At 37.1% G+C, this 21,980-nt stretch overlaps 2 long non-coding RNA genes across 3 annotated transcripts; one reads left to right on the top strand and one right to left on the bottom strand.

Annotated features, from left to right (window-relative positions):
- The first annotated feature begins 5,345 nt into the window (after positions 1-5,345).
- LOC110937177 lies at positions 5,346-12,587 on the top strand. Its single transcript, XR_002590623.2, has 2 exons — positions 5,346-5,620; positions 12,316-12,587. It is a non-coding gene; the product is annotated as an uncharacterized LOC110937177 (long non-coding RNA).
- A 3,290-nt stretch (positions 12,588-15,877) lies between these two features.
- Positions 15,878-20,667, bottom strand: LOC118491124. Of its 2 annotated transcripts, XR_004890452.1 has the most exons (4): positions 18,591-20,667; positions 17,509-18,497; positions 16,403-16,692; positions 15,878-16,322 (listed from the first exon to the last, which is right to left on the bottom strand). It is a non-coding gene; the product is annotated as an uncharacterized LOC118491124 (long non-coding RNA). The 2 variants fall into 2 exon arrangements; XR_004890451.1 differs by having other exon boundaries at positions 17,509-20,667.
- Positions 20,668-21,980: the final 1,313 nt, after the last annotated feature.

Genomic DNA, 21,980 nt, shown 5'->3' with positions numbered 1-21,980 from the left:
TTGGCAGCGGAAATTTTTAACAGGACCGTTAAAAAGGAAAACGCCGGATTATTTTATTATTAATATCGGGACAAAACCCGTCTTTTACAAGAGAGGAATTTCACTGGGAAATTCCCTGATTACAGAAAATATGTTTATTTATTTACTGAGCCACTTCACTTAAGCTGGAGTGCGACGTGACACTTTTCCTTGTTCACAGTAAATCACCTGAAACATGTTTTAAAAAGATTTGATCAGTGAAAAATACTGGCGAGTGCATTCGATTTGTACAAAAGACACATTGTTATAATATACAGTATTAAGAGCGATTACAATGTTTATATATCAACCAATTACCCCAAATCGGTATTTGTCACTCGACCAGATCTGTGACTATGGTCATATCACACATTGGCTAACTCGTTGTCCAATGGTGAAGCTTATCAAGTAGTGTATACAAAACCCCACATACCGGCAGTAATTGTAGATTACAAAGACTTAATCACTATAATTATAACTTTGAAAACAAGTAGCGTTTTGAGAGCAGTTTGGTAAAAAGAGGATGACTCACATTGCAGATTTAGACAGTCACAGGTAGCCTCTGGTTATGCTGGTAAACCTAGTAAGATATACAATGCAAACGAAACTAGGTGAGTAACTTAATTCAATATTTACGATAATTCACGAGATCGAAACCCTCACGACGAATGACAAAGTATAGCCCAAATTTAGGTAGCACTTAAACATCCATTGGATCGGTTTTAATCGATCAGACATTGTATCGTAGAAGTGATCGAGTTATTACCCCGTTATCGTAGCAGCGTTTCGGTATTTTGGACGTGTAGTTAGAGCAGAATATGGTGATTTTAGAAGAGAATTTCGAGCACAGAAGACTGTCCATGCAACTCTCAATATATAGCAATATATAGCTGATTTGTGACTTTCTCGCGCCCCGCGACGCCCATAGTGAAGTCCCTTGCGGCCCGCGAGGGACACCCTAGCTACTGCTAGGGCTGTCGTGTCACCATGTAGGCTTGACACGTGTCGGTCAATGTTATCCGGATCATCATCAGTCTCTCGCGCCCAACGAGAGACTTGCCTTTAATGGGTCGCGACCCGCGACAAGCTAAGAAATTTTGTTTTCTTAGATTTTTATAAATAGGAAAGATATACGGGCTCGGGTTTTTACTTACGGAGCCATTTAGGACATTTTTGTGCAAGTCGTTACACCGACCCAAGCCGGGCCGACCAAAACAACGAAACACTATTACATATTTACAAAGGAACACCATTCCCTCCAATCAATCCCTTTATGCTTCGATCTATTAGAGAACCAAAGGAATCTAAGGGCCTTAACTTCACTAACTATGCTCTCTATTCTAACCGGAATATTTGAAAAAATAACTTTGTTTCTAGCCCGCCACAAACACCAACACACTAACGTAACTATGCCTTGAACCGCTTCCTTCTTTTTTTCCGAGGCTCTAAGCTCTTTAAAACACCAAGGAGATCTTTAAGAGAGAAAGCAAAAATGTTAGGAATCCTACACCAAGCGCTTATACCATTCCAAACGATCGCGGCGACTTGACAAGCAATAAAAATATGATCTGCAGTTTCTTCAGCAGCGTTACATAGAGGACAAGAAGAATCTTCGATAAGAATATTCTTTTTTTAAAAGCTTCCATCGTAGGTAACCTGTTGATCCATTTCAATTCTAACAATAACTATTGTTGGCTCCGACGAAGATCTCAATGATCTGGTTTGCTTCCGCTTAGTAGAAATATTCACTCATTGAAATTGTGAAACTTTTACCCTCATGGCTTATCAAATTTCAAAGATTTGAGAACCCCTATAAATGGGTGCATATCTGGTATTTTGTTTATTTTATTTTTTGTATTTATACAATGATATCAAGCTTAAAAGCATCACCAATAGACTCATTTTAGGCATTTTTTAAGATAGATAAAGTGATGTGGATGAGAGAAATGATAAGTTGGAGGAGAGAGAGTGTGGATGTGTATATGGAGGGAAATGAGAAAAAATGGGTTAATGTGAACGAACAGGGTGGGTGCGGTAAAGGCAGCGGTGAACCCCTTTACCACGTGGAGAACACCGCTGCCCGTCACCTTTGCCGCGTATGTTTGTAACAATTCGATGTATAGTCACCGCGTGAGGGAGGCAATTTTTGACCAATGAAACCAATCACAATTTTTTTGTTTTTTATATTTAAAAAAAATAGTTTACCTATCGCTAAGAGATGTGACCATCCCTTATGTTTTAGTGCAAAAGGAGACTTAGAGAGAGAAATTGAGATGGCAAGATGTGATTGGATGGGTGGAGAGTACGTTTAACTCTCTTTAAGAGGTGACCACCCCTCTCACCCTCGTGTGATTGGAAGTGAAGATAGAGGAGAGAGAAATGTTTTTATTGTTTGTGAGTAGGTCATGAGATAGAACGTAGTTCAAAAAAAAGGTCATGAGTTTTTTTTTTTTTTTTTTTGAAAGAAAAAAAAAACATTAAAAAAGTACCTATATGATGAGTACCTATATTCTATATTCTATCTCACCAAAAAAAAAAAAAAAAGGTCATGAGATAGAATAGTTTTTATTGGTGAGACAAGTACCTATATCGCATCTAAAAACATCACCAAAAACGTTATCTATTGGTGATGCTCTAGCAATGAATAGTAGGATGTAAGGAACCAAAGGGCTACATACTGGTCGGCTTTAATGTAAAATGGTCAGTTATGGGCCATTTTCAAAATGACTGGAATGTAAACTAAAACCTAATAATCCTAGCACCAAAGATCAGTCTGATTTATACATCTCAGGCAAGTTCTGGTTCGGCCGATTTGGACAGACTTTTATGCATTCCTACTTCATATATAAGATGAGTTATTAGTATAACATCCTTGAGTTATTGAGTATAACTTTATAATTAAGTTACCTCGGTGTGACGTTTCTCTAGATTGTTTTGGTAGCTTTACGTCTACAATTAAAAGGTAATAAAACAAATAAAACAAAATGGTCTTTATATGTTCCCTTCCAAATCCTAACTCCCAAATTCCTCCATAGAAGCACAACCATAAGCTTTGTTTCTGTCATCGTAAAGCATTGTCTAGTTGTGTTAATGGTCCAAAAATCACTGTATAATCATTGTCAAACTTTTAAATCTGGGTTCCACCCCCATGCAAGTTGTTTAGCGCCCTACACGTGCTCAAAGCTAGCAATGTGCAAGGTATGAAGAGTTGCCTGATAATTAATGGTGTGAAATAGGGTTTATTCTAAATCCCTTCAAGTTATGAAGAGCTGCTAGGCAATTAGATTGTCTTGGATCTTGCATACAAACTGAGAACTTCTACAAAAGTGATAGATCCATCCTTATGTGTCAAAAATATGAGCTTCAGAATGAGCCTCGGTGTAGACGCTATTGACAGCAAGAGACTGGCCTTCATCTAACTTAAAAGTTCATTCATTTATATATTAAATTATTATATTTGCGACCGATATTTAATAAATAAATTTTAAATTTTGAAGTATTATATTTCATTTTTTCAACCACCCATAAGTGGTCACCATTTTTGTGACCGCAATCTACTTTTGTCGTATTATTTTATATTTCTCGCATATTTGCAACCATTTTGTGACCACTACTTATAAATTTAATTCTCAATAATTACATTTGATGATTTTTGCAAATGAAACAAAGCGGTCTACCTTTTTGCGACAGGATCTGGTTTTGATTTTGGTCGTAATTGGTCGCTAACTTTTTGACCGGTTGCTAATTTTACGACACAAAGCATTTAACATGACTAAATATAATTTGTTCATAACATGACTCACACAACACGTCTAGCATGATTATTGACACGACTCACTTGACATGTTTAATAACATTGAGGGCAATGGTAAAATAAAATTACCAAAAATTACAATATATAAAATCCTTTAACGAACTACGTTAGCAGGTTAAGGAATGGGTTTGACTACGATACGTATATCGTGGTCGCAAAAGTCGTTAGGCGTTGCCTAGTCGGAGTTCAGAGTACTCGGCCTAGGCCGAGAGTAATCGGGCCTCGTCAGCCTAACTTGTAGCAACTACTCGGAGAGTACTCGTCCTCTGATACCTTGTTTTATAACAACGATATATGTATAATTATAAATCTACATAGTATAAACTGAGGCGGATTCGATAAAAAAAAAATCAGTGTATACAATGACTATGACTGATCTACATAAACCGGAGGAAAAAATTACACTTCGCCAAGAAAGTTGAGGGATCAAGCATTCTCTCAACCCCCTAGACCCACCTCTTCTTGAACATGCTTAATTAGACAGGCAAGTTTTTATTCGTGTTATTAACGTGAGGACCAGTTTATGACTCGAACTTGTTTAACATCGTGTTAAATCAGTCCATATTAGTTAGACACATCCATAATGCCAACTTTAAGTGTCAGTGATCTTAAAATATTAGAAAATGTAAAGTATATGATATTTCTCTGATTACTCGTGAGTAATAATAATCCGCATAGATTTAAGCAGATACTAGTAGCTCTCACACGGAGGCGAATCTTAGTTGGGCCTCGGGAGATCCCGGCTTACCCTATTTTTTCGCTTCGACGTGTAAATTTTACCAAAAGTTTCTAGAAGTTTATGTTTATCTAGTTTTTGTGTGTCGTGAACCGGAAAGTGGTAGGTTTTGATATGACAAATCTGAATAAAAGGATAAACAAAAAAACCTAAAAAATCTCTTCTAGCGACGACATTTGTCGCTGCTATTAATAAAGGCCTTTAGCGAAGAAAGCACTAATAGCGGCGACAAAGCAATAGCGAGGAAAAAAGACCTTTAGCGTCCAAGCAATAGTGGCGCCCCTTTAGCGACGACATGTCACCGCTATTGCCTTTAGCGACGACTTCTGCCATCAATAGCGACAGCCGTCACCCCTATTGCTTTAGTGTCTTGTAGTGTTTTTCTTTAAAATTTTCAACGCCCCCTATTTAAAAGTTCAAGATCTGCCACTCCTCTCATATTAAGTGCGGCAAACGTATCACGTCTTAAACAGAGCATTATGGTGTATGATGATGACAGGATCGTTAATGAGGCGAAGTATGTGGCGTTGAATTTCACAATAAAATTACTTAGTCGGCTAATGAATATCCATTACGACATTTTGGTGGCTCAAATTAGACGCGATATGCATACTGACGACCATAGACTATTTTTGTCCTCGACGTCAACTGGATTGTAGTGGGTATCCTTCAAGTTGTTTCGATGAACTGATGTGAAGTTACAAAAAAATAACATTGTGGCACTACAAGAAATTACCACTTTTAGCGGCGACGCTTTTAGCGGCGACATCTAAAAAGTCGCCGCTAAAAGTCTTAATCCGGGACAAGGGATTTAGAATTGATCTGGACCGCTCTTTACTGAACTAATCGAAGGGCTAGGGTTTATCCCTACATAAAACATGTGTAAAAAGGCTCACATCTGTTTTGGCGGCATTTTTCCCTCTTCCCTCCAAGATGAAATCTTCACACACCCCTGGAGGACAACCTTGAATCTGCCGGAGAGCCTCACCACCTTCAATCTGCCATAGCACCTCCATCTCGTCTTGCTGATTGTCCGACGCCCTTTGAAAACGGTACGAACATTTCAAATTTCTTTGTAATTTCAGTTGTTATGTTAGTAATTTGAGTAGATCTGTTGTTGATTTCATGATGTTTGACTGTTTTTTAGTCAAATACAAGTATGGTTAGGGTTGCAGGTCTTGGTGCGGGTTGGGTTGGGCTTTTTTTCAGAACACAAGGGTTGGGTTAGGCTATTTATACATGGCAGTAGATGTATTTCCAGTAGGTACCTAAGAGAAGTTTAGATTAGGAGAAGTAGAGGTGCACAAATGGGGTTTTTGGCTCAAACTGGTTCAGTTGAAACCTTGTGGGGTTAGCTCAAAGAAAAAGTCAAAACCCGGTTTTTGGTGAAATAGGTTCGGGTTCTGATCTGGCTTTTTAGGGGAAAGCCTCGTGTTTGACCGGTTTGAAATCGGGTACTGGTTTGGTTTGGGTTTGACCGGCTTGAAATTGGGTAATGTTTTTTACCGAATCTGCGTGAAAACATAATGTTCATTTGATATATTGACATATTATAAAGAAGACAGTAATGAAATTGGCTAATGTTTTGACCGGTTTGTTTTGTTTTCATTTTTTCAACCTTTCATACTCATAGTCAATTAACCCGAACAAAAGTGATACTTTTTGAAACGTTTTTTTTACCCAGCTCAGTTGCACTCAGAGCTGTTCCAAACCTAGTGTGATTCAATTCCATTTAACATGACATCCAACCCAACCCGACTTGACTAGTCAGTTTTGGCACCACAAAAGACCCCATTGCAATAGACGTAGATGTCGCGCTTCGACGACTATATCTTTTCTCATTACATTTGCATCGAATAACTTTTTTTTTGTAACTGGTTTAGGTTCTATCTTTTCGATTTGGTAAAACTTGGGGTACTAAGGGCAATGGGCGTTAATTTTTCTGTTAAATCTAGGTAAAATGACCAATATACCCTTTTAAAACCACAAGGACCATCTATATAATTAGAACACTTTTTAGTTACAGGGACTGTTTTTGTAAATTTATTTGATAACCAGATCAACCAGTTGAGTTGGGACTATTTTTGTAAATTTATTATATAATACTTTTAGCGGTGACGATTGAATGTATTAGCGGCGACAAAACTCGCCGCTATTGCCAGAATTCTTTGTAGTGATCATAGCATGTTCATCAAAGTTAGGCCGTATATAATTGATTTCAGAAATTAACATGTAATGATTCCTATATAACTGATTCTAGAAATTAAGATTTTTAGATCCGCTTTTAATGTTTAGTATAACTGTAAAAGTCAACGATAGTAACTTTTTGGATGATTATCTGGGCTGTGCGAAAAACAACCGAATTTTTGTGAGATTCCTTTTTTTTAAACGGCTTGTGAGATTCTTTTAAAGGTCACGTTGGCATTTCACTTATAAGTTGAAGCCTTATTTCGTCTTCTTCTGCGCTGACCTTTACAAGACACACACATATATCAAGTCGTATAGTTATGAATTGAGTAAGAGTAACAAACATAGTTGTCAAAAGCGCAAAAGGCGCGCGCCTAGGCGCTCGGGCGCAGCGAGGCGAGGCTATAGCGCCTGGTGGTAGCTTAGGCGCAAATATGGGCTTTTTTTTGTAAAAACGGTGCTCAGGCGCGCGCCCGGAACAAGGCGCAACGAGTAAAAAACGCGGGCTTTTTTCTAGCAGGCGCACTTTTCTGTTTTGATGTTAATTATTTAAAGTTTTTTTTACAGCTGTAAACCCTTCCTTTTTAAAGTTTAAATGTTTTAGTAGCCGCAAACGTTTGTATAGGTCCTAGTAACTTTTGGTATCACTACGTGTGTATAAGTCCTAAACTTTTGCTACTAACTATTAGCTACATGATCTTAAATGGCATATATAATAGCTTTTTTTTTATTTTATATGTGGAATCTTATTTATTTTTAAAGCATAACATATTTTTTATATTTTTTTCTCTATGTGCGCTTTTCTTAAAAAGCCCACGCTTTTTTTGCGCCTTGCGCCTAGGCTCCGGGCGAGGCCGATGCGCCTCGCCTGCGCCTTGCGTCTTTGACAACATAGGTAACAAACACTAAAAAAAGATTCAGTAATGATGAAACCTGAATCAGAAAGAGGAGGATCTTCTTCTATGCGTGAGGCAAAGTATAGAGGTATGAGACTGAGGAAATGGGGGAAATGGGTGTCCGAGATCTGGATGCCCAACAGCCGTGAGAGGTTCTGGTTAGGCTCATACGACTCACCCGAGCAAGCGGCTCGAGCTTTCGATGCGGCAGCCTTACGTCTTCGTGGGCATGCTGCCAAGTTCAACTTTCCTGACCAACACCTAACATTCCTGGTGCAATTACTCTTTCTTCATCCGAGATACAAGCTGCTGCGGCTCGCCATGCTTACTCGGTTCCTGATGCGGCTCGCCATGCTTACTCGGTTCCTGATGCGGCTCGCCATGCTTACTCGGTTCCTGATCCGGGACACGGGCTTTGCAATTGATCGGGGCTGTTTTGACCCGAACCGTTTTGACCCGGACCTGTTTTGACCTGTGACCCGACCCGACCCGTTTGCCAGGTCTAGTGTTCGGTAAACAGAATTGGCCATTGGCCTTAGTACTCCAAGAAAAGCTTCCAATTTCATTAACTTTACCTTTGTTTCTCCATCTTTTAAACCACCAGTTATACACAGGATGGAAAAGTGAGGATCAAATGGGTTATCTGGACATCCAGAACTGAATCTTTAAAAAAAAATGGTGAAACAAAATTTAAAAGAACATCAGGAACTAAACATAGTTTATGAAAGCAACAGTTATTTAAGCCTAATGCAAAATATGATAAAATTCTTGAATATAACCAGGCTTTAAAGCTGATAATCATATTTTCATGATCAATACACTTTTACTCTATTATTTTGACATTATCTTGCAGTTTTTATGATTATCGGCACCTTTTTACATAAGTTTTAACTATCATTTTTGAAGTTTGAAACTGCGTGAGATTGCAAATAAAAAACTAGGTTTCATTAGGTTATGAAACCCCTTGAGGCCAGGCTCTATTAGGTGCTGAAATAGATCTTTTGTTGCAAAGAATTCTCGCAATAGCGGCGACTTTTGTCGCCGCTAGTACTCCCCATTATCGCCACTAAAACTATTAGCGGCGACAAGTAATTAACTCTAGATTATATTGAACCACTCAACGTAATTTGTATGTTTATGAAAATAATCAGAAGCTTGGTTTTAAAATGCATGTAGCGATCCGATGCGTGAACCTTTTAAACACAAAAATATAAAATAATCTCATAATTGCATCATGCGATGCACACATTTTATAACCAAGATCACAAGCTTAGAAACACCAGCCCTAAGTGGAAATTATCATTTAAAATTAACATAACAAGCTTAGAATTACCCGCCCGAAATTGATTTAGAAATTAATTTCGGGTGGTCCCCGTTTTGGGACTGCTTTTTGAATACTTTATCTCGTTTAGGTCGTGGATGTGTATTGCAAGATTGTTTGTTTACGAAAGATTCGGTTGTCATTTCCTCTTTGCTCCTCGGGTATATATTTATATATATACTTGGGAGCTTAGGGGAAATGCTGCCGAATTTTTCGTAAACAAATAATCATGTAATATACACATTCATATGTGAGATAAAGTATTCAAAAAGTGGGTTTAGCAGCCTACCCTTTAGTTGTCAATAACCATCTCAAAATGTGGATTCCTTAAATTGTAAGTTATGTTTCAGTTGCATGATCATGCCTGTCGATAAAAGTTGGCTTGTTAATCCAAACCGTAGATCAAATAAGTACCAGGAAGGACTCAAGTCTTTTATCGAGAGGTGTAAAGAACATATCGACTGCAGAGGCTATGTTAGATGTGCGTGTGCTTCATGTCAGAATACTCTCGTAATACCTTTCATACAAATGAAAAGTCATATGAATGCATATGGCATCTGCCGGACGTACACAGAGTGGACACATCATGGTGAAAGTTTAATTCCTCCGCATATAGATGTAGATGAGGTTGCACCGACAAACGATATGGCCGGTGTTATCGAAGACGTTATGGCTGAGCGTATGGAAGAGGATACCAACCTCGATGAAGAACCGTCAACGGGAGTCCGTGATGATTTTGAAGAACTGTTAAAGGAAGTCCAATCAGAATTATATCCTGGTTGTACTAAGTTTTCTTCTCTTGACTTTATTTCAAAGCTTATGCATGTGAAAACGAAGAATAAATGGACTAACAGTTCATTTGATGAGCTTCTCGAGATTTTGCAATCTTCACATCCAGAAGGCAACAAGGTTCCCCCTACACATTATGCAGCCAAAAAGATATTAAAGAAGATTGGTTTGGGGTATGAGTCGATACACGTGTGCAAAAATGACTGTGCTCTCTTCTGGGCAGAGCACCAATCGTTGCAGAATTGTCCTGTTTGTAAGGAGAGTCGGTGGATCGATCCAAACACACATGGTAAGAAGGTACCTCACAAGAAATTACGATACTTTCCTTTAACCCCAAGACTACGACGTTTGTATTCTTCAAGGCACACGGCAAAAGATATGATATGGCACAGTACCAGACGATCAGAAGATGGTAAAATGTGTCATCCTGTTGATGGATCTTCATGGAAAGATTTTGATAAAAATTACCCTGACTTCTCGAGGGAACCTCGAAATGTCCGCCTAGGGCTTGCAGCCGATGGTTTCAATCCATTTGGTAACATGAGCTCAGCTCATAGCACGTGGCCGGTTGTAATCACCACATACAATCTGCCTCCATGGCTATGCATGAAAGAGTCCTCATTCATGTTGACCTTGGTGATTCCAGGACCTAAATCACCCGGTAAGGATATGGACGTTTTTCTTAGACCGTTGGTGGATGAGCTTAAGCATTTATGGCAGACAGGCGTACGTACTAAAGACGCAGCGACTAACACATTTTTCACTATGAAGGCGATGTTGTTATGGACCATAAACGACTTTCCAGCTCGTAGTAGTCTATCAGGTTGGAGCGGACAGGGTTACAAAGCATGCCCAACTTGCAATGAAGACACTCCTTCAGTACGTGTAACAAATAAAGTCGTGTATGTCGGTCATCGGCGGTTCTTGGATGCTGACCATACATGGAGAAGAAGTTTGGAATTTAATGGGAAACCCGATACAAGAGCCCCTCCGAAACAATTTAGTCATGCTGACATAGAAGCTCAACTCAATCGTCTACTCCCTCGACTACCGGGCAAGCATCCTGATTTTGGAGGTGTTACGAGAAAACGGGAGGCTTTTGAGTTAAACTGGTCCAAACGAAGCATTTTTTTCGAACTTGAGTATTGGTCTTCTTTGCAGCTGAAGCACAACTTAGATGTAATGCATATCGAGAAAAATGTGTGCGACAGTTTGCTCGGTACTCTTTTAATGAACGACAAGTCCAAAGACACGCCAAACGCACGGGTCGACTTGGAAAATCTAAATATTCGGAAGTCTCAATGGTTGGAGAAAAAGGGAAACACGTGGTATAGTCCCCATCCAAAATACTCATTTAAGGTAACTGATCGAAAGCTTTTCTGTCAGTTTATAAAAGATGTTAAATTACCGGATGGGTTCGGGTCTAATATCAGTACGAGAGTGACAGATAACAATACTAACATTACTGGGTTGAAATCTCATGACTGTCATATTCTCATGCAACGTTTGATACCGATTGGGGTTCGAGGGTTTTTGACAGAAGATATTTATACACCAATAATAGACCTTTGTACGTTTTTTAAGCAAATATGCTCTAGAACACTGTTGGTGGAGGACATGAAAAAAGCGAAGGATGCCATTGTTATGATATTGTGCAAGTTGGAGATGATTTATCCGCCAGCGTTTTTCGACATTATGGTTCATTTAGTTGTGCATTTACCTGATGAAGCTATTCTTGGAGGTCCAGTATGTTTTAGATGGATGTATCCGTTCGAAAGGTATATGAAGAAACTAAAAGACTTTGTCAGAAACAAGGCACAACCAGAAGGTTGTATAGCTGAAGGTTATGTTGCTGAAGAAGCTCTATCATTTTGTTCGATGTACCTTCGAGATGTTCAGACAAAGTTCAACTGCCCTGATAGAAACGAGGATTGATCTGATCACTTAAAGATTGTATGAACGACTGGAAAATTGAAACAAAAACAAAGATTTTTGCTCGTAATAATTTCAGAAAAAATGAAAACAAAATCTGCAATGGATAACAATTTTAAGCGTTTTAAATCGTACGATTGTTTACAAGTGAATCACATAATCTGTTTGAATCATTAACTTCGAGTTTTCAGTTTTCGAACTAGTTAGCTTTAATATCAATCTGAATGGCAATATTGATGAAAGAATATAAGGAATTACTAATGAATCTGGTTGTTGATAATCTTTAATGTGTGTTATGTTTTCGAACTATTGGTTGATTTAGAATTTTTTTGCTGATTACAGACTGATTTTGGTGATTCTCTGATAAATAAACTGATCATTGTAGAACTGTTTCGGTTAAACTGATCTGTTTTAGACAAGTTCGAACTGTTTTACGGCTAATAGATGTTTGTAAATACTTGATGTGTGTAAATACTTGATGTATGTAAATATAGGACACACAATTGTTTGAACAAAACGAACCATTCGAACTCCATACTAGCAGTCTATGCCTTTTAATAATATTAAGCGCTCCGGCAAGGGTTTAAATTGTTAAACTAATAATGTATATCTTATTTTGTAGGAATACTTTGACGAATTGTTTGAAGACCCGAGATTTATGGAACGACTCTACAAAGCTATGGATAAGAAGGAATCAAGAAAAGTCAACGAAAATGACACGGACGAGGAGGGAGAATGATGTATTTTGTATTGAACTTAGGGGTTTCAAAACTTTAACTTAATCAAACAAAATACTTTTGTTGTCGTTTTATGTTTAAAACTTGGTTTGTTTGAAGAATTGTTTGAATTATTGTTTGCGTATGGAAAATTAAAAGAAACAGCAGGTTTCAGTTATTTGCAAAAACTGGGATTAAGCGAGAAAAAAAAAGAATTTATTGGTTTTTTTGACTTTTAGCGGCGACATTTGTCGTCGCTATTAATATTTGCTGACGTGTCATATATGGCTTTAGCGACCACAAAAAATCGTCGCTAAAACAAAAGTCGTCGCTAAAAAGTTAAAGCAATTAGCGGCGACACATACTATTAGCGGCGACATGACAAGCATTAGCAACGGTTCATTAGCGGCGACTCATTAGCGGCGACAAGTCGCCGCTAATACTTTTAGCGGCGACAAATTGAAGTATTAGCGGCGACAAAAGTCGCCGCTATTGCCAGAATTCTTTGTAGTGTGGGTTGGTTGATAACCATGCATTCTTATTTTGTATACCTAACATGTTTTGATATGTTGTTAATTATTTTATTTGAAGTAAAGTTAAACAGTAAATTATTTTATTTCTGAGAAAGAAGAAGAAAATGCTGAAATATTAATTGTACATCGAACGTTAACTTAGAATAAAAACGCATGAGATCTTGAAGCAACTCACAACATAGCATAATCCTTAATTTAATACAAAATCAAATAATACAATTGGATAAATATATTGTTGGACTAATCTTGTCATAGTTTTATAGTTAGAGAGGTTAACTAAGTTTTATTTATGGACTTGAATTTAAGTAGTGAGTTTTATTTAGGGAGTCATATTTTAGGTAAAAAATAGAGTATTTGTTTAGATATATAGTTTCATATTTGAGTGGTTGAGGTTTATTGTTTTCCAAGATATTAGTTTAGTATTTAGATGGTTGTGGTTATTGTGATGGACGTGTTTTGGTTTATTTTAAATATATAGTCGATCAATTGTTGGTCAATAGCGTATGTGTTCTTGTTGTTTTTTGGGCCGATAAATACTAAATAACTTCAAACTTAAACAAACTTTATCTTGTTAGCCATCTCTTGATTATCGGCTGCAACACTTTCAAATTCCTTTCCTTTCTTCAATTTATCCGCCTACAAAAAGTTGGTTAGTCCACGTGAAAAGACAGGGCCCTGAAACATAAATTTGCATTGTTTGCATATATCCTCGCTCCTCTTAAGGGGCAATAGGCGAAAGAGTAATTGTACTTTGAAATGGCAACGATAAGTTGCGCCATTTGCAGTTGGAAATTTCTAGTTTCTTGTAATTGTGTGGTAAGCTTTGTAAAACGAAGTAGAGAACACATATATATAGCTCTCGGAAATGGAAACGAACAAGCCACTAAATCAACATTGTTTGGAGTTTTTTAACTGCATTAAGCGCTTTAAATAGTTTAATAACCAGATATGAATATAGCAAAATATTTTTCTCGTTAATGGGAGCAACAACTATCATAAACATTACCACAACTAGAGTAGATTTATAGTTGTGAGTCGAAGGCGCAAGCCTAAGAAATTTGGTTTGACATTTGTGACAACGAGTATGCAAGAGTCTGTTTTCCCAACCCATTTAAAAGAAACCATTGTTGTTGGTGACTCAGTGGCGAAGACAAAATCTTTAAAACCACTTTTTATAGGAAGGTCCTAGATTTTATATTTTGGTCAAGTGCCATATGTGGGGTGTATTTTAGAAATTGGTAGGATGATAGATTTGTCAATAAAAAATAAAAATAAATTAATTTGTATAGACCTATGTGGGACAACTTTAAACATATGTCATTCATTTTAGCTATATTTTAGACGTATGTTGTGAAACCAATGGATTATTAAAATTAATAAATAATTACATATACATGTAACTATATGCGTCAGAATATATATATAGGATTAGGTTCAAACGTGAACAAAATCCCAAGAGTGAACTGCGTGAACTGATCTGGACCATTGATTTCCTTTAGAGTTGATAAGGTTAGGATTGTAATTATATAAAAAAATAACTTTAAATCATTAATTTCATAATTAAAATCAGTTACCAAATAACCAGATCGTTTCTATATTTTAAAATTTTAGAAGATTATCATCTTAATTGTTTAACAAACAACCATATTTTCAATCCATTCACCAGATTTCGAATTCAACTTTTATCATTCAATAGAACGTAAACTTCATAAACCGAGTTCATCACATTCATATTTTTCATCAGAAGCTCGACTATTCCGGTGAACATTAATCGTAGACGGCATAAGATTCCGACGAACATTAATCGGAGACAGATTGGATTCCGGCGAACATTTAATCCGAAAAGGCAATCGGAGACGGATGGGATTCCGGCGAACATTTAATCGGAAAAGGCAGTTGATTTCAATTGATTTCTGTTGATTTATTTTGTTTTCTTTGTGTTTTTATTAAGATGATGGTATCGATGTATAGATTAATGTTTGTTTGGTTTTTTCATTATTGTACAGATACAAATGAATTGGAGGAAGAAGAAGAAAGGAGTGAGGGAGAGGGTGAATTAGGGTTTGAAAAGCTCACAAGAGCTCAGAGAAAATCCGAATCATACGGGTGGTGATCGAATCGATGGTGAAGTTAGTAGCGTTCGTGAACTTGAACATGAACGTCTGGAAGCTGTTCGACGAAATGTCGCAGATTAACCTTAGAGTCGCTATTGTCACATTTTAACGCAAAACTACAGAATTATTGATTATTGATTATTATAGATTACTTGAAAGAATTAATATTGTATTGGCATTATTTGGTGTTTGATTTGGAGAAGGAAGATGATTGATCAGATTTGTATTAACACATGGTCTTACAAAATTACAGCAATATTTGAACTTGAGTTTTAGTCATTTTTTTGTTTATAATATATAGGTCCGAGGTACACATGTGTACTGCTTCTTTTATACATGCAAACACTATAGTACACATGCGTATAATACACGGTAGCTGCATGTAAATAACATAATTTTAGTTAATGAGCCTTTGAAGACCCTCAGCATTGTTGTCCTTTTTTTACCAACCTTCTTTAATATAATTGTGCAGAGTCGGTTGCGAGTAACGTGTATGAAACTCTCAATGGGACTAGGTACTGGACACCAATGTGAAAGCTAGATTTAAACCGTTTGTGAAAGCTAGATTTAGTACGGTATGACTTGTAAAATGTCTTTCAAAATACATAACTTTCTTTTTTGTTGGAAAAATATTAAACATAAATCCTCACAGTAGTGTACTACGGTCAATAAAATATGTTTTATATAATGTATATTACATGTACACATGTATACTTACCTGCTTACTACGTTTGTACACAGGTGTAATTGGATATTTATATAACTTACCTGCTTACTATGTCTGTACTGAGTTTACTCTATTACAACTGTGCACATCTGTATTGTGTAAGTGTTGTATGAAATTCGTCACACATAACCTTTATACGATTCAGTAAGGTGTCAAATAGTCTAAAAAACAAAAAATCCATACAAATAGAAATTAAACTTGTGTTCCACTATTTCAAAAAAGAATCAAACACCAAAACATCACTTGTGCATTTCAATCTGCCGATAGAAAATAAACTTGTGTTCTACTATTTCACCGCGTATTTCTTCCGTAACCGTGTCAGCGTTGCTTTCTTGGTGCCCGGCTCAAGTGGGAAGCCACTATCCCATTTATCAACTGTATGCCAAACCGAGTTTCCATATGACGCACAACAAAGACCCCGCAATCGACCGTGTTGCCGACGTCTTCCATTCAAAATCCAACCTTTGTGGCACTGTATTTTCAATCTACCGATACTTTGGATGATTAACCAGCTTCATATACTTTGTGAAAACATCCTTCTGAAATCAAAGATCATGTCATAATCAGTTATAGTATGTCCACTTAGGAATAAAACCATATGTATTCACATGTCGATTACCACTTTGTACGGCGTGGTCTTACTGAAAAAATCGTCATCATTGATCAAAGCAAACCAAGTAAAAATGACCATATTCAGTATTGCAAAACAATCACGGCTTTGTCCCCTTGATTTTATCAGCTTCCCCAAAAATATTTACTTCATTTGTTCACTGATTTTCATAATGGTTTAGCATTGATGCAAAGCAATTAACGACTCCAGCATTAATCCACTTACTTGATTGCAAATCCTTCATTTGGAAAATGATACAGCCCAACACCAGATGTGATGTGGTTTCGAACACAAATTGCCTGCTCAATAAAGTATTAGCTATATCAACTACATTAGAAAATGTGTCCACTGTGTGCATACATATATGTACAACAGTATCATACACATGTGTATCACGGAAAAATACACCTGTGTACAAGGGACTATAATGAACCTTCCTAAAAATAGAGTATAATGCTTAAAAACAGAGTATAAATAACATGTCACATATGAGTACACATGTGTACACCGGACAAAACTAACATATGGTTAAAAAAGTGCAGTCTACTGAACATATTTAGTTCAAATCAGCTTAACATCAATATACACATGTGTACAACAACGACTTTACAACTCACCCAAACAACCAGCCTTAAATACCTTAGAAAACAGAGTACAATCCACTATTATGTTAAATCAACCTTAATATTCAAAAAAAAAAATTAAACAAAGATACCAAACAATTTTACAAAGTCTCAGCCTTATTAATCACGTTGTACACAGGTGTACATAAACAATTTTTCGAAATCTCAACCTAATTAATCACAATGTACACAGATGTACATAAACGATTTTAGGTTATCTAAACCAAACAAGCATACCTAAACTCGAATAACAATAGAGCAACATCCCCTAATTTGTTAAATCAACCATATCCTTCAAAGGAATTAAACATGTACTCGAATAACTACTCCTAAAAAACACACCATTGTACCAAAACGTTGTGACTAAACAACCTTCAAAACACAATATTCAAGCCCTAATTCTGATTTGATGTTCTTAGTTAATTTATAAAACAAAAACAACATGCAAGTAATTTCTGAAACATATAAACATTAAGACTTTACGTTGTGTACCTTTAGTGGTTGAAAATCAGATGACTTTTCTGGCGATTTGATTGTTCAGACGATCTGCCGTTGGGTTTCTTTTTGCCGTCGCCGATGAATGTGAAAGAGAAAGAGGATATTCGTTGTGAATAAAGGGGTAATGTTGAAAATAAGATGACTTTCCGGCGAATTTATTGCTCAGACAATCTGCCGCTTGGTTTCTTTCTGTCGTCGCCGATTATTGTGAGAGAGAAAGAGGATATTGTTGTGAATAAAGAGGTGTTTAAGGGGATTCATAAACTAAAATGTAGAAATTTAGGGGATAGGCAATTGAAGAATATTTGGGGGATTTCAAACGTAGATAATTAAATTAGAATTACACTTTTACCCTTTTCTATTTAATTAAATAGTAAAATCTAATCAACTAATTACAATCATGCCACTCTATTCAAATCTAAAGATCATAATAATCAAGGGTCCAGATTAGTTCACGCAGTTCACTCTTGGAAGATTGTTCACTCTAGAACCGTACCCTATATATATATATATATGAAAATTATTTTGCATTTCAATTCATAACCTAAGAGAATAGACAAAACAAGATTTTTCCAATACTAATCAATGAACTTTGAAAATTGAAATGAACAAATTTTCGCACTTCATTACAACTAATATGCAAATAGTTTCTATAAAACAAATCTGTAGTGAGATAAATTAAATCGTTACGTCAATTACTTAATAAAGCTTGCATATAGGAGTTGATTCCAAGTATCGGGTAGCCAAGGAACACACCAATGACTACAATCTACACCTGAACGATCACCATAAGTTGAAGGGTGTGCATCTTTCCTCAATTGTGACAACATCATGATATCAAGCAAGTAAACTGGTTTTTGTACCGCTCCCAAAACTTTCTTCAAAACACCTTGGGCTTCATGCAATCCTGCTAGATATGTTGATCCCTGTATTAGTTGTAGTTCTCCATAGCAATTCTTGGATCATGATCCTCATTCCTTTCCCTTAATTTTAAAAGAAGTTTACCAAATACTGAAAGGCTTAGTACATGATTATATTTCAGAATGTTGTTGCTTGATCTTGGATGAAACACTTACTTGTAATGTGATGGGGAGATCCCTTGGAAAAATGGCTTAAATTAGAAAGGTATATCGGAAATCGAACACTATAAGGCGATGGACCTTAGACGAAGATCTCGCATCCCTTGGGCGATACACAAGGATGATAATCCTGCATTATTTCATAGGCTCATAAACAATAGAAAGCGATAAATGGGATCTCGGGTTTATTGATCGGAGTTAATTGGGTGGCGGAACCTAACCTGATAAAAAGAGAGGTCCTCCATTTTTTTAGAAAGCATTTTGAGGAGAATATGGTAAATCGGCCAAAGTTATGTTGCCCAGAATTGAAGAAACTATCAGATAATGAGGCGATGGAACTTACGGCTCCTTTTTTTAGATGGAGATTAAAAGTGCAGTGTTCGATTGTGGGTCGGATCGGGCCCCGGGCCTGGATGGGATTAACTTCAAGTTCATTAAGAGATTCTGGAGATTTTTGAAAAGGACTTTGGGGATTTAATGGCTGAATTCTTTGTGTTCGGCACGTTTAGTAAAGGGAGTAGCTCTTTGTTTATTACTCTTATTCCTAAGTCTAAAGAACCGGTTGAGTTGAAGGACTATCGACCGATTAATCTCATTCGCATTATAAGTAACGTGGTCTCTCAAATTTTTGCAAATAGGTTGAAAAACGTAATTGGTTCGGTTACATCGGAAACTCAAACAGCCTTTCTCAAGGATCGTTATATTCTTCATAGCTGATGCTTAGCGAGTTGATTTCATGGTTAAAGAAAGAAGGTAGGAAAGGTTTTCTTTTCAAGATAGATTTCGAAAAAGCATACAATAATGTTAATTGGAAATTTCTCCTATATATTGTGACTCAAATAAACTTTATGTTGGTTTGGTGTAATTGGATTAGAGGTGTCCTTTATTCGGCGAGGTCCTCGGTATTAGTCAATGGATCTCCCACCTATGAATTTCAATGTCATAAAGGCATTCGGCAAGGTGATCCACTCTCTCCCTTTCTTTTTCTTTTCATCATGGAAGCCTTTTCGAATATGATTTCCAAAGCTTGTAATTTGGGTATATTAGATGGTATTAGAACTCCTAATGGAGGACCGTTGGCATCTCATTTTCCGTATGCGGATGATGCCTTGTTAATAGGGAATTGGGCTCATGAGAACTTGAAGGTGGTGGCTAGATTATTGAGAATTTTTTATGCTTGTTCAGGGATGAAATGGCTGGTATTGTGGGTTGTAAGAGGGGTGTGGTTCCTTTTACTTTTTTGGAGATTATGGTGGGAGCTAATGTGAATAGGATTAGTAATTGGGATCCTATTGTGGGCATTTTTGAAACCCGTCTTGCATCATGGAAGTCTCGTACTTTATCTATTGGGGGTCGGATCATGGTAGCTAAAGCGGTGTTGGAAACTTTACCTATTTATTATTTTTCGCTATTCAAAGCTCAAAGCTCCGGTTAATGTGGTGGAGAAGTTAGAATCATAGATGAGGAATTTCATTTGGGGTGGCTTGGGTTGGTAATCGGAAAATGTATTGGGTTGCTTGGGATAGGGTGGTGCTTCCAAAACAATTGGGGGTTTTGGGGATATCAAGACTGGGTCATGTTAATGATGCTTTTTTGGCGAAGTGGGTTTGGAGATATAGGTTGGAAGAGAATAGCTTATGGCATAAGGTAGTGGCGGCGTGTCATGGTCGTAGAATAGATGGTCTATCTGGTCGTCTAATCTGTTGTTAGTAGGGGTTTGGAACATTATAATTAGAGTGCAGTCGAAGCTAAAGTTAAACAGAAGAAAGATTCACAATTTGATTGGTGGGTTGGGAACGAACCGCTTATGTTTCGGTCGCCTAGATTATTCATATTAGAAAATGATATAGATTGCAAAGTTAATAGTAGGGTAGTATCGAATACGAGGGCCAATAGGTGGAGCTGGGATTGGTCTCGGCCACTAGAGACAGCAGCGGAAGTTTGGGAATGGAAAGAATGTGTGTCGGGTCTATCGGAAGTGGCCTTATCGACTCAAAAAGATTTAGGGGCTGTTTGGTAGCCTCTGAATGGTAGCCTCTTAATGGAACCATTAAGAATTTTACCAATGAGAAGGTAGAAGAATGTGACATGTGATGATTTACCATTCAGAGGTTACCTCATAACCATTCATACTTGAGGTTACCTCTTATTCATTCAGAGGTTTTAAACCATTAAAAGGTAGCATCTGAATGGTCATTAAGAGGCTACCAAACAGCCCCTTAGGGAATTGGTCTACAAATGATCCTGGGAGTTTCTCTACTGCCTCGATGAAGAAACTGATGACTAAAACGGGGACCGCGAATAATGTGTTATTCTGGACAAATGTAGATGGGTTCTCCAACTGCTTCAAACTTGTATGGAGGGTGGAACAAAATAAAGTTCCTACCAGGCAAGCTTTAATAAGAAGGAACATTGATGTGGAGGATGATTCGTGTGAGCTTTGTGGAGAAGTGCAGGAGACAACGGAACATGTTTTTACAGCTTGCGATTTCGTTACGAGGATGTGGAGTAGATTATGTAACTGGCTAAAACTCCTCCTTTGTTTACGTTTTCTTTCAGTGACATTTTGGAGTACCACAAGATGGGAAGCATAAACTCTAGACAAAAGTAAGTGGTGTATGGGCTGATTTTAATCACCACATGGGCTATCTCGAAGACTCGTAATGAGAAAGCCTTCTAAAATGGACGTGATGATAGTGAAGACACTTTTGGAGATATTAGATCTCTTTGTTTTCTTTGGCTTAAATGTAGGTCTAAACATAAAAACATTCTTTGGAAAGTGTGGTTTAAGTTTCCTTTGTACATGATATAATTGGCCGTGGTTGTTTGCTTGGCTCTCCTTTGTTAGGTCAGCGTTTTTAACGAAGTTTACTTTTAAAAAACAAGGTATATGTAGCTCTAGCAAATGGAAACGGACAAGCCACTCAATCAACATTAATTGGAGTTTTTTAACTGCTTTAACACTTTAAATAGTTTAATAAAATATTTTTCTCGTTAATGGGAGAAACAACTGTTACAAACCTTACCACGACTTGAGTAGATATATAGTTGGAGTCCAAGCAACACCTGTCAGGTGCAAGCCCAAGCACTTTGGTCAGACATTTGTGTCAATGAGCATGCAAGAGTCTATTTTCCCGATCCATTTAAAAGAAACCACCGTTATTGGTAGCCCCGTGGGAGAGGAAAACTCTTTAAAACACCATTTGTGGGAAGATCTCAAGTTCTATATTTTGGACAAGTGTAATATGTGGGGTGTATTTTAGGAATAGAAGGATCATAGAATTGTCCATAAACAATAAACATAAAAAGGGTAAATTACTTTTTGAGTCCCTATGTTTTATGAGTTTTAACTAGTTGAGTCCAAAAGCAAAAAGTTTAACGACCTGA

This window comes from Helianthus annuus, chromosome 4 (genome assembly GCF_002127325.2).
Source record: "Helianthus annuus cultivar XRQ/B chromosome 4, HanXRQr2.0-SUNRISE, whole genome shotgun sequence".
Taxonomy (NCBI): Eukaryota; Viridiplantae; Streptophyta; class Magnoliopsida; order Asterales; family Asteraceae; genus Helianthus; species Helianthus annuus.
The sequence above is the reverse complement of the archived record's forward strand: the minus strand, read 5'-3'. Positions and strand labels throughout refer to the sequence as shown.